This window comes from Miniopterus schreibersii, assembly GCF_964146895.1.
Source record: "Miniopterus schreibersii genome assembly, chromosome: X".
NCBI classification, from domain to species: Eukaryota; Metazoa; Chordata; class Mammalia; order Chiroptera; family Miniopteridae; genus Miniopterus; species Miniopterus schreibersii.
The window spans coordinates 34,669,877-34,682,104 of record NC_138104.1 but is presented as its reverse complement, the minus strand read 5'-3'; the positions used below and the strand labels follow the sequence as shown (position 1 = coordinate 34,682,104).

General features: G+C 41.3%; 1 pseudogene across 1 annotated transcript; it reads right to left on the bottom strand.

The window, feature by feature from the left end:
• Positions 1-8,977: 8,977 nt before the first annotated feature.
• LOC308550925 (heat shock transcription factor, X-linked member 3 pseudogene) lies at positions 8,978-10,281 on the bottom strand (annotated as a pseudogene). The gene is made up of 2 exons: positions 9,817-10,281; positions 8,978-9,538 (listed from the first exon to the last, which is right to left on the bottom strand). The product of its transcript is annotated as a heat shock transcription factor, X-linked member 3 pseudogene (transcript).
• Between the last annotated feature and the right edge of the window lie 1,947 nt (positions 10,282-12,228).

Sequence of the window (12,228 nt, the reverse complement as noted above, 5' to 3'; positions counted from 1 at the left end):
TATCTTTGAGAATGTCCCATGTGCACATGGGAAGAATGTATATTCTGCAGCTTTGGGGTGAAATGTTCTGTAAATGTTAATTAAATCCATTTGATCTTTTGTCATTTAGAGTCACTGTATTCTTATTGATTTTTTGTCTAGGCGCTCTGTTCAGTAAAGTCAGTGGAGTCTTAAAGTCCCCTAGTATGATTATATTGTTGTCAATCTCTCCTTTAAAGTCCTCCAGAACATTTTTATATATTTGGGTGCTCCTATATTGGATGCATATATGTTTACCAGGGTTATATCTTCCTGTTGGATCGACCCCTTTAGTATTATGTAGTGACCTTCATTGTCTCTTGTTATGCTTTTATTCTGAAGTCTGTTTTGTCAGATGTGAGTATTGCTGCCTCTGCTTTTTCTCATTTCCATTTGCATGGTAAATTTTTTTCTACCCCTTCATTTTCAACGCATGTGAGTCTTTTGTTCTGAGGTGAGTCTCTTGAAGACAGCAGATATATGGGTCATGTTTTCTTATCCATTCAGCTACCCTATGTCTTTTTATTGGAACATTTAATCTATTTACATTTAAGGTTATTATTGATAGGTACTTATTTATTGTCATGCTTCCTTTGTGTCTGTGTTCCTCTCTTTCTCTATATTTCTTCTTCTTACACCAGCCTCTTTAGCATTTCTTGTAGTTCTCATTTGGTAGTAATAAATTACTTTAAACTTTTTTTGCCCATGAAGCTCTTTATTTCACCTTCAGTTCTGAATGATAGCCCTGGTGGACAGAGAATTCTTAGATTCAGTCCCTTACTTTTCATTACTTTGAATACTTCATTCTACTCCCTTCTGGCCTGAAGTGTATCTATTGAAAAATCAGCTGAAAGTTTAATGGGAGCTCTCTTGTAGATAACTTTGTGTCTCTCTCTTGCTGCTTTAAGATTCTTTCCTTATCCTTAATGTTTATGATTTTAATTGTGATGTCTCTAGGTATGGGTTTTTTTGGGTTCAGCTTGATTGGGACTCTCTGTGTTTCCTGAACTTGAGTGACTTTTTCCTTCACCAAGTTAGTGAAGTTTTCTGTCATTATTTCTTTGAACACATTCCCTAATCCTTGCTTAGATTCTTCTCCTTCTGGTATCCCTATGATATGGATATTGTTATGTTTTATGTTGTCCCAAAGCTCCCTTAAACTGTCCTCTGGCTTTTTAAATTATTTTTCTAATTGCTGCTCTGATTGGTTGCTGTTGTTTTTTACCTTGTCTTCTAATTCACTGATTCGGTCCTCAACTTCTTATCTACTCTTGATTCCCTCCAGTGTATTCTTTATTTCAACTATGACATGCTTCTTTTCCAATTGATTTTTATTCATGGTTTCTACGTCTTTTTCAAGCTTGTGACCTTCTCACTAAAATCCTTATAGTTCTCATTAAGTTGCTTGTAATTCTCACTAAGTTGTTTGAGCAACCTTATAACCATTACTTTGAATGCTATATCTGATAAATTGTTTGCTTCCATTTCACTTAGTTCTTCTTTTCTTCCACTTGAGTGTTGTTTCTTTGTCTCCTCATTTTAGTGGGCCAGTTGTCAGGGGTCGCCAGGTCAGGGCTGCAGGACGTGAACAAAGCCTCGTGCCCCATAGTCCCTGGGGATAAGGTCAGGCAGCCAGGTCCTGATGGCAGGTCTGTGTGTCTGGGAGGCATTGGGTCACCATGGCAGGGCTGGATGAACTATTCAAGTCTGTAGGCCAGGAAGGCAGGCAGGCCGGTTGATCTGCATCAAGGAGTCAGTTAGGCAGGCAAGCAATCCTGGCATGTAGTGTCAAGGGTGCAGGTCAGGCAGGCAGGCAGGCAAGCAGGCAGTGTGTCCCTCTTCAAGGAGACACAGCAGGCAGGCCAGCTGTGCACCCTGCAACTAAGAGGCATAGCAGGCAAGTAGTAGGCAGGCAGGCCAGTCTTGCCCCTTCAAGGAGGCAGGCAGGAAGGCAGGTCATGGGATGTGGGTCAAGGGGGCACCGCTGGCAGGCAGGCAAGAAGGCCGTGCACACAGTGTCAAGGAGGCACAGCAGGCCAGCAGGCAGGCCAGCTGTGCATGCTGCATCTAGGAGGCAAAGCAGGCAGCAGGCAGGCAGGCCAGGCACACCCCTTCAATGAGGCAGTACAGGCAGGCCATGGGCTGTGGATCAAGGAAGCATGGCAGCAGGCAGTCACTCCAGGCAGGCAGGCAGGTTTTGCACACTGAGTCAAGGAGGCACATCAGGTAGGCAGGCAGGCTGGGAGTGCCCCTTTAAGGATGCAGGCCAAGCAGGCAGGCTGTGCATCAAGGGGGCACAGCAAGCAAGCAGGCAGGCCATGCACACCCTGTCAAGGGGGTGGGCCAAGCAGGCAGGCCTTGGGCTTTGGGTAAAGGGAGCATGGCAGGCAGGCAGGCAGACTGGGAGGGGCACCACTGTCAGGCAGGCTGTACACTCTGGATCAATGAGGTGGTGCAGTTTTCCGAGGGCACTAGTTCAGGTGTGCTGTGTCAGGCGTCAAGTGTCAGGCTGGTAGGGGTAGCACTGGTTGTTCACCCACAGGGTCCGTGAGCCCTTCCTTGGCCTCAGGACACTGGATCAGCCACTCTCCACTGCCTCCTCCCAAGGAGAACCCTGAGGATCCTCCAAAATAACGTGCTCCCCACTCTCAATCAGAGAGTAGTGAGCCTGAGCAGCTCAAGCTGCGACTGGCAGCTCCTCTGTCATCAGTTTCCGAACCTCAGGGGAGCCCCCACCCACCAGACTGACAGATGCCTGCCACACTCACACCCATACACACTCACCTTAGCACACACTCACCCACTCTCACTCTCACCCTCAGTCAGGTCCTGTCTACTGCCATCTTCTGAGTCTAATTTTTTTTTTTTTTTTTAATTTTAGAGAGAGGAATGGAGAGGGAGAGAGAGATTAAAAACATCAGTGAGAGTGTGATTGGCTCCCTCCTGCATGCCCCTTACTGGGGATTGGGCCCACAACCTTGGCATGTGCTCTGACTGGGAATCGAACCATGACCTCCTGGATAATGGGTCGATGCTCAACCACCGAGTCCCACTGGCAGGGAAGAGCTGGACTATTATTAAAAAGTGTAACTATCAACCACTGAGAGAGACTGTGAGGGAGGTCGGTAAGGTTTAGATTTAAGGATTAACAATTATTAAATGTTTACTATGTCCCAGGCTGTTTATATATACCATTTCATTTAATCTCCAAAACTATCCTAGATTCAGTTATTCCCATTTTGTAGATAAAAATATAAAGCTCATAGGTGTCATAGAACATATAAGTAGCAAAGCCAGCATTCAAAGCCAGATCTGTCTGGCTCTAAACCTTGGGCACTCTTCACCACAGCACATTAGCTCTTGGATATATACACAATGAAGCATTATGCTTATAAAAATGGAAACATTGTCAATCATGCCACTTGGCTATTTTTTTTTTCTAAAACACTTTTGTTCCTCTCATCACATAGCAGTATTAAATTTGGAGCTTTACAACAGTTTTCTTTCCATTTTAATCCTAGTGCAAATATAAAGGCAGAGGGAGCATCAAAGTACAGTATTAAGAAAAACAGAACTTAAAAATTCTTTGGGATGAAGACTATATGTTATTTATCTTCATATCCCCAGTGCCAAGCATGAATTTTAACTCATGACAGAGGCTCAATAAGGTCTGAGTGAGAAAGAAAAATATTTTGGAGCTCATCAAAGACTTCCTTTAGTAGTAGAAGCATTTGGACTCTTAGCATGGACTAAGATTTCCTGAGAGAGATCTTACTGCACTGTTAAGAGTATCAACTCTACATCCATCCACGGATGATTGGATCATGACTCACATTTCCTTGCCTGTTTGTGGTGTTGGATAAACGAACCTAGACATATGATAAATTTAAACTAAAACAAATATGCACACGTGCACACATACATACACACGAATAAGTACAAATAAAACTGGGAGATCTGAGTAAGATTTGTGACTTGTATCATGACAGTACCTTGATTGTGATATTGTGCTATAGTTTTACAGGATGTTACCATTGAAGGGAACTAGGTGTAGGTTACATGAGATCTCTGTATTATGTCTCACAAGTGCATATAAATCTCCTATTATCAGAAAATTAAAAGTTTTTAAAATAAGCATTTTAATAAATAAAAAAATAAATATTTAAAACCCTATTTTAACAAGGAGATGCAATGTCATATTCAATAACCTTATTTTTTAAATGTTTAAAAGCTTGCAACAGCCCTGGCCAGTGTCACTTAGTGGTTAGAATGTGAGCCTGGACACATGAAGGGTCACAGGTTCTATTCCTGGTCAAAGGCACCTACCTGCATTGCAGGTTCAATCTCCAGTCCCAGTTGGGGCACATGTGGGTGGCAGCCAATCGATATGTCTCTCTCATATTGATGTTTCTCTCTCTCTCCCATTCTCTCTTTCTCCCAACCTCCCTCCCTTCCATTCTCTCTGAAAGAAAAGAAAAAAAAAAAATTATTGGAAAAAATATCCTCAGGTGAGGATTAAAACAATCAAACAAACAAACAAATAAAAAGCTTGCAACATATTTTTGAAACCACACGTTCACTATGGGTAATTTTAGGGCAACAATAATAAAAGCTCAGATTTATTGTTATGACCAAAACATGGTCAAGCTCTTTATGAATATTATCTCAATGAATCCTTACATCCTACTTATCCTATTTTACAAATGAGAGAACAGTCTCTGGATTTAGTGACTGAGAGAGGATTTGAACCCAGGTCTTTCTCCAAGGCATAAACACTCCAAAGTATGGGTGGGCAAAAGTAGCTTTACAGTTGTAACACAAATAAATAATGCAATAATTAAGAATTAATACAAGAATAAAGTCTGTGTTTTGTATACACACAACTGTAAACCAACTTTTCCACACCCCTGTGTATAACCAGTATACTGAAGTACCTCCCACCAACATGGGGTGAGGATAGGGTTGGTACTTTGGGCTGACAACTGATATAGAAAAGAGTTGAGGGCACTTCAAACATGATTTTTCCTGCATAAAGCTTTACTATAATTACCCTTGGATATAAATAAATAAAATAAGCAGCAATGCATTAGGATGTCTCTAGTAAAAAGTTTATTGTAATTTCTACTGTATGAAGACATTCATGCAAAAATACCATCTCTTATAGCCATGTCGCAGTTTATGAGAGTCTAACCCACAACTTATGAAAGCAAATACTTTGAAAGAGTGTGTTACTTTAAGATTGCTGACTTGAGAGAGACAAATCTTCAGTAAATATTAAGGGGAAGAATGGTCTCAAATATTTAATTCCCCCAAGTCCTGATTCTGACCTCTATGAAAATGATACAATCCTCCCAACACAGTCATTCTCTGTTGCTTTGGTATAGCAGGCACAGATGGTCTCTCAGGTAGCTAATCCAGCACTAAAAACAGCTTTCTCTGTTAATGAATTGGTCTTGTTTAAAAGCACATAGCTAGGTCTGTCTGTTCGCGGGTGAGGAGCAGAAGCCCTGGAGTACTTCTGCTGCTTCTCTTTTATCAGGCTGTAGGACGCTTTCTGTGGTAGCAGTTGTCTGGGGAAGCTCACTGGGCTTGAGGATCTGGTTTGAATAACTTATTAATAATTTGAGAAAAACTAATTAAGTTTGTGTGTGATTCTAAAGTTAGAGCTCCTACAGGGAACCAAAAGGAGTAGAAGTATAAAAGGAAACATTTCAAAAGATTCTGAGTCTAAATTTCCCCAGTCCCAACTTCCTTTCAATGTATACAATCATGTTCTCTCTCTCCTCTCATCTTCTCTCTTTGATTCATTTGTTTCTGTCTTTCCTCTCCCCTCCCCCTCCTCCCCTTCCCCCTCCCCTCTCCCCTCCTCCCCTCCCCCTCCCCTCTGCTCCCCTCCCCCTCATCCCCTCCCTTCTTCCTCTCCCCTCCCCATCCTCTTCTTTTTTCTCTTGCCTCTCTCTCTCTCTCTCTCTCTCTCTCTCTCTCTCTCTCTCTCTCTCTCTCTCACACACACACACACACACACACAATGACCAGCACCAGCACCACTCCTATTAGAATTAGCATGTGAGAATAACCCTGTCTGCGGGAGAAAATTCATCCATTATCATATTGCTGGAATCAGACTCACTGAGCTACCCATACTCTTACAATCTTCTCCAAGGATCATAAACTGTGAGAGCTAGGAAGAACCTTAATAATGTTACCCTCTCCATAAGAGAGGAAACTAAGAGGGAGAGGATATGCGTAATTTGTCCATGGGCACTTAGTGGCAGAGCCAGGACTACAACTCAGCAAATTATAAAGGATGGGGGACAAGAAAGGGAAAAACATGCAATGGCTTTTCTTCTGATATGCTTCATTCTGAAGTCTGTTGCCTCTGCTCCATTATTTGCTCTCCCCCCAAGATCCATGGTAATTAACTGGGATTCAGCATGCATAACTGGAAACTGAATGTGTAGATGGTGGTGGTGGTACTGGTAGTTTAGAGGAGTCGATGCTGCCTTTTAAATCCTTTGGTCCTCAAAGCTATTTATATTAGATGTTTTAAATTACAATCCAACCCCAATGATCCCAGGCTAATAAGTGAGGTTAAATTTCCTTAATGGGTTCCTTCCAGCCAAAGAGTCTATGAAAACCTGCGGCTCTTAATTTAAAATGAAACCTCTAGGCCAAATTATCACAATATGCACCTGCCTCTGCATTTTCTTCCAGTTAAATTATAGGCCCAATGAGAATTTAAATGTCAATTCAAGTGTGTTGGTTGGTGCTTTATGATTTTCTTGTTCTGATCAACATATGCAGTCATCTGGTTCTTCCTGGGATGACTTGATGCAATTGATGACAGATTTTTTTCATCATGCCTATTTTTTTTATTAAAATTTATTTTTTCCGTCATCATTTACCCCCCTTTACCCACTTCCACCTCCACCCACTCCCCCACCCCCCATAATCACCACACTGTTGTCTGTGTCCATGAGATCTTCCTCCTGTTCTCCCTTGCAAATGTGAGAAATCACCATATGAACATAAGCAATTGGATTAAGAAATTTAGTCTGAGTGTAAACTTTGGTACTTTATCCCATCTCTGCTTTTCACCAAAGAATGCTACTAGAATGTTGCTTTCTTAGACTCAGTACTCCAGAGTATACACTACTCAATAAGGCAGGTAATAATAATAGCAGTTATCACAGTGAGTAGTTACTATGTGCTGGACACTGTGCTAAACCTGGATTAACTCAGTTAATTTTCATGAAGAAGGTTCTATTATTAGAACCTTTATGCAAACGGACACACTGAGACTCAAAGAGGTTAAGTAATTTGTCCAAGGCCACAGAGTTAATAAATGAAAGTAGCAGGATTTGAACCCAGTTTGCTGGGTTCTAAAATAATCTTTACTTTTAAGTAGTATGTTACACCACCTTGAATTGTGATTGTTGACAGCAGCGAAAGAAATGCAGTAAATGAAGCCTCACCACTTAAAGCAGTAAAAGCCCTTCACTCTGTGTGCAATTTACTACCAAAGAGTAGGCCCAAGGGAAATTCCAGCTCAATACATGTTGAAGAATCATAATGAAAACTAGTTTTAATTTTAGAGAAGCTATAAATAAAAATGAAGCACATTTAGGTTTTAAAAAAAATCTTTAAAAGGATTATCATTGTCCAGTTTTCTTAATAACAAGAGTAAGTAGTTAAGTTCAAGTTATATAAACCTGAGTGAGATTTTTTTCTGTCTGCACATATTTCTTACTTGCTGAAGCAGTCCTTTTCGTATTTTATAAGTCAGGAGCTAAAAGCATACTAGAGTAAAAGAAAACTATAAGTATTAAAATGCAAAACTATTATGGCAAGAGTACAAACTTGTCTTAACGAATTGCTTGGCTTTAAAATTGCACTAACTGAATTTTCTTATTAAAGGTTTTGGTTTTTTTTAAGAAAAGCCCAATTGCATTCAGTGCAAATACAATTCTTACAGTAACAGCCTGTCTTTCACAGTTAATTGTTGCTTGCCTCCTTGGATATAATCATTTTCATAATTGGGATTCTTTTCAATAATAAAAAAAGATTACATAATCTTGGAGAAGCAAACATCATAAAATTTAAATTTACATGAAATTAAAGGAATAAATGTCCCATGGTAACAGAACTATTAACATCTACCCAAAGAATAAAGTCTTTAATATTATAGCCTATGTATTAGTAGAAAATCACTTTAGATTACACTGCCCTTCAAATGTCATGCAAATTTAAAATTTTATATCTCATTTTTAAATTACAGTAGTGAAAGGAAGATCAATAGTATCATCCATAAGGCGTTTATAATAAATGAAGGCAGGAAGTGGGAAGCAGATGTTTCAGTGTACTTTGCTTCAGTGAAGTACAAAGGTAGAATAGAAGCCACAGTCCACTTAGATGAAAGCTGGCTTATGTTAATACATGAGCTCTTATTTTATCTGTTGTGTGCCATCTTCCCTCCACACTTGTGGCATGCAAAACTAGCACCCAAGAGCCAAATACCACCTTGGCCCCTACTCCCTCCCATTGTTGGGGCTGACTCAGAAAGCCAGCACTGAGGAGTACCACAGCTGTGTAGCTGCTACCAGTTGGCTTCTAATGAAATTGCTAGGGATATAGCCAGTAATCTGTCTGTGTCCTTGACAAAACATAGCACCAAGTCACCACACGCTGTGCTCCTCCCCCCTTTGCTACTCCAGAATTGGAAGGCATCCTTCTTGAGGCATTAACCGTCCAACTCCCACATGCAACATCACCTAGGGATAATTTTCTTTTACAGAATCACTTGCTTTCAAGTCACAGAATCTGGTTGACATATAAATTTGGGCAAAGAATAAGGGGAACATAAACCAATTAAAGAATTAGTTTTTTCTCATTGGATTGTTTATTTATTACCATGGATTCATGGTTACAGAGTGGTGACTGTTTTTAGTCACCCGTGAGCTTAGGGGCGTGTGTTGTCCTTGACGGGCTCACAGAATACACTCTTATAATCTGAAGAGCCCTCTTCCTCCTCGGATGGGGAAATGACTGAAAGGGCAGCCATTAGGAGAGAATAACAGGTGTTGTACAAACACATCACTGAATCATATAGTGGGTAATTTGGGGGCCTGGTGGGAAGGGCCCCTGTGCCATTGGTTCCGGCAGTAGCCGTGGGCACAAACATGGCATTCCTAGATGTGCCTTCCCCACTTGGGCCACCTGGCTCACTTGTGTGCTGGACCCTCATGGCACTGCTTGTGGACTTCAGGCCTGAGAACTTGAATGGCCAGCTGTCACTGGGTCCCCAAGCATCCGTGGCTTTCTTCTGGGCCTTTCGGTTTCCTTCTCTGGTGCTTTCCTTGCGGTGAATCCGTGGGGAGTGTCTTTTAGGGGTTAGCTGCTTCTTTCTCTTTGAAGGTGTTGCGCTGGTCCCTGGCCAAGTAGAAGTCATCTGGTTACCTTTTGTCTTAATGTTCTCCATGAGCCAAGGCTTGTCTCTTTGAAAGCTGAAGTTGCGGTAGATCTGAAACAAAATTAATCATTTTAGTCATTTTGGGAGAAAATATATCTATTTGACATTAACTGGCCTCTCAGAATCTTGAGCCATTCCTGCAGGTTATCTCTAAGGGGCTTTTAGTTTCATATGAAAATCTATACTTTCTCATCATTTGATAAATACTGTCTCACAGGAAAAAGTTATCCCCTGAAATGAAACCCTTCTAGTATATCATTCTTTTTGGTCTACTAGGAAGATGTTCCAGTAACAGAGACCCTGAAAAACAGGAGGACTTTCTACTTTACCATAATCTTGTTCCCTGGAGAGGCAACTGAAGAGTCACTTAGGCGTATTTTGACGAATCCATAGAGGTTCATCAGGCGGATGAAAGTCTTCAGGCTGTCTGACTCAAAGATTTTATCTGCGCCTCTACGGCAGAGAACCTCACTCGGGAAAAGATCTTTGTCAATGAGCACGTTGTCTCCGTCTTCATTCCAGCACACAGACCTGAAGGCGTCATCCTCGACTACCCGCCAAAGCTTTCTTAGGAAGGACAGCCCAGGAAGATCGTTGTTTACTTCCATGTTGGCGGCACCTTGATTTGAGTCCTGTGGTTGCGGGTTGTCTTGGGGGCTTGGATCTTGGCTCCTGGCTTGGTCCTCGCGTGTCGCCAAAGTCTCTCTTGGATCCATATCTGGACCTGGGGATGTATATTGGACCCTTATTGATGGCGCTCTGTCCTCTGATGGAGCCAGCTTGACTTCTTCCATCCCCTTGATACTGTGACTAGACATGGAGCTGCTGCATTTGCTACCCGGGATCTTATCACTGAACACCAGAGTCAGAAATGCCTTTGGTCACTGCAGGGATGACCTATATACACTGTCCTCAAAATTCTTGAGTCTCTGTCGTGGGGCAACCAGCTGCTTAAGTCACAGTCCTTTATGATGTCATAAAGGTGGCTACAGTTGTCATGGAGAGTGGGCCCTGGCCATGTGGGGGGGTGGGTGTTGGTAGACATACAAACTAAAAGGCCCCAGCTTCTCTCATTGCAGATGAAAGTACAGAAGAATAGGGTTCAGGTTGCCAGAAAGGACTCTCATCCGCTGCCAGGCACATTGTTTCATGTTGCTAGGGGCTGGATGGATTGAAAAGTTATGATTCTACCTCCACTCCCACCCCTACACATGGGGGAGGCCTGTTGATGGCTTCTTTATTTTTTCTTTACTTATTAATTTTTATTTATCTTTTAAAAATTTTATCTTTATTGTTGAAAGCATTACAGATGTCCCCTTTTACTTCTCATTGATTCCCCCCACCAGGCATTCACCCCCAACCCCCCGGGCCCTCTCCACACTATTGTCTGTGTCCATAGGTTACGAATATATGCATATAAATTCTTTGATTAATCTCTCCCCACACTCCACTCCCCACCCCGCCTTCCCTCTGAAATTTGTCAGATTGCTCCATGCTTCCAAGTCTCTATTTTGTTCATCCCTTTATTTTGTTCATTTGATTCCACATATGACTGATATCATGTGATAATTGTCTGTCTCTGACTGGCTTATTTTGCTTAGCATAATACTCTCTAGTTCCATCCATGCTATCTCAAGGGGAAGAGATCCTTATTTTTTACAGCTGCATTTTTTACAGTATTCCATGGTGTAAATGTCCCACAGCTTTTTTAATCTGCTCATCTACTGATGAATGGCCTCTTTCTTTTCATTGTTGATTTCAGAGACAGAGGAAGAGGGGCAATGGAAAGAGGGGAGGAAGGAGGGAGAGAGAGAGAGAGAGAGAGGAGAGAGAGAGAGAGAGAGAAAGAAACATTGATCTATTGCCTTCCATAGGTGCTCTGCCAGGGGATTGAACCCACCACCTTCTTGGGTGTATAGGATGAGTTGAGCCAGGGCTTTTTATGTTCTTATTGATTTTACAGAGGTGAAAGTAGAGAGGGAGAAAGAGAGATAGACAGATAGAAAGAAAGAAAGATAAAATGGCCTCTTATTTATTGAATTTGTTGGGGTGACATTGGGCCCCAAAACCCTAGAGGGTTCACATGTACAACTCAGTAAAACATCATCTGCACACTGCATCCTGCTCCATCCCCCAAGAAAAATCTCTTTCTGTCCCCATTTTTCACAATTTACCCCCCTACCCCAACCCTCAACCCTCCTTTCCTTCTGGCTATCACCACATTGTTGTCTATATCTGTGTTATATATACCATTTTTTGCTTAATCCCTTCACATTATTTCATTCAAACCTCCTCCCCTCTGACAGCTGTCAGGATGTATACATGCTTCTGTTTCTATTTTGTCCCTCAGTTTATTTAGGTCATTAGATTTCACATATAAGTGAGATCATATGATGTTTGTCTTTATGTGATTGGTATATTTCACTTAGCATAATAACCTCCAGGTCTATCCATGCTGTCACAAAAGGGAAGAATTCCTTCTTTTTATGGCAGAGAAGTAGTCCATTGTGTAAATGTACCACAGCATTTTTTTTTTTTTTCTCATTCATCTATGATGAGCACTTGGACTATTTTCAGATTTTGGCTATTGTTAATAACACTGCAATGAACAAAGGGATTCATATATGCTTTTGAATTAGTGTTTCAGGTTTCTTAGGATATATTCCCAAAAGTGGGATTGCTGGGTCAAAAAGCAGTTCCATTAATAATTTTTTAAAAATTTATCTTTATTATTGAAAGTA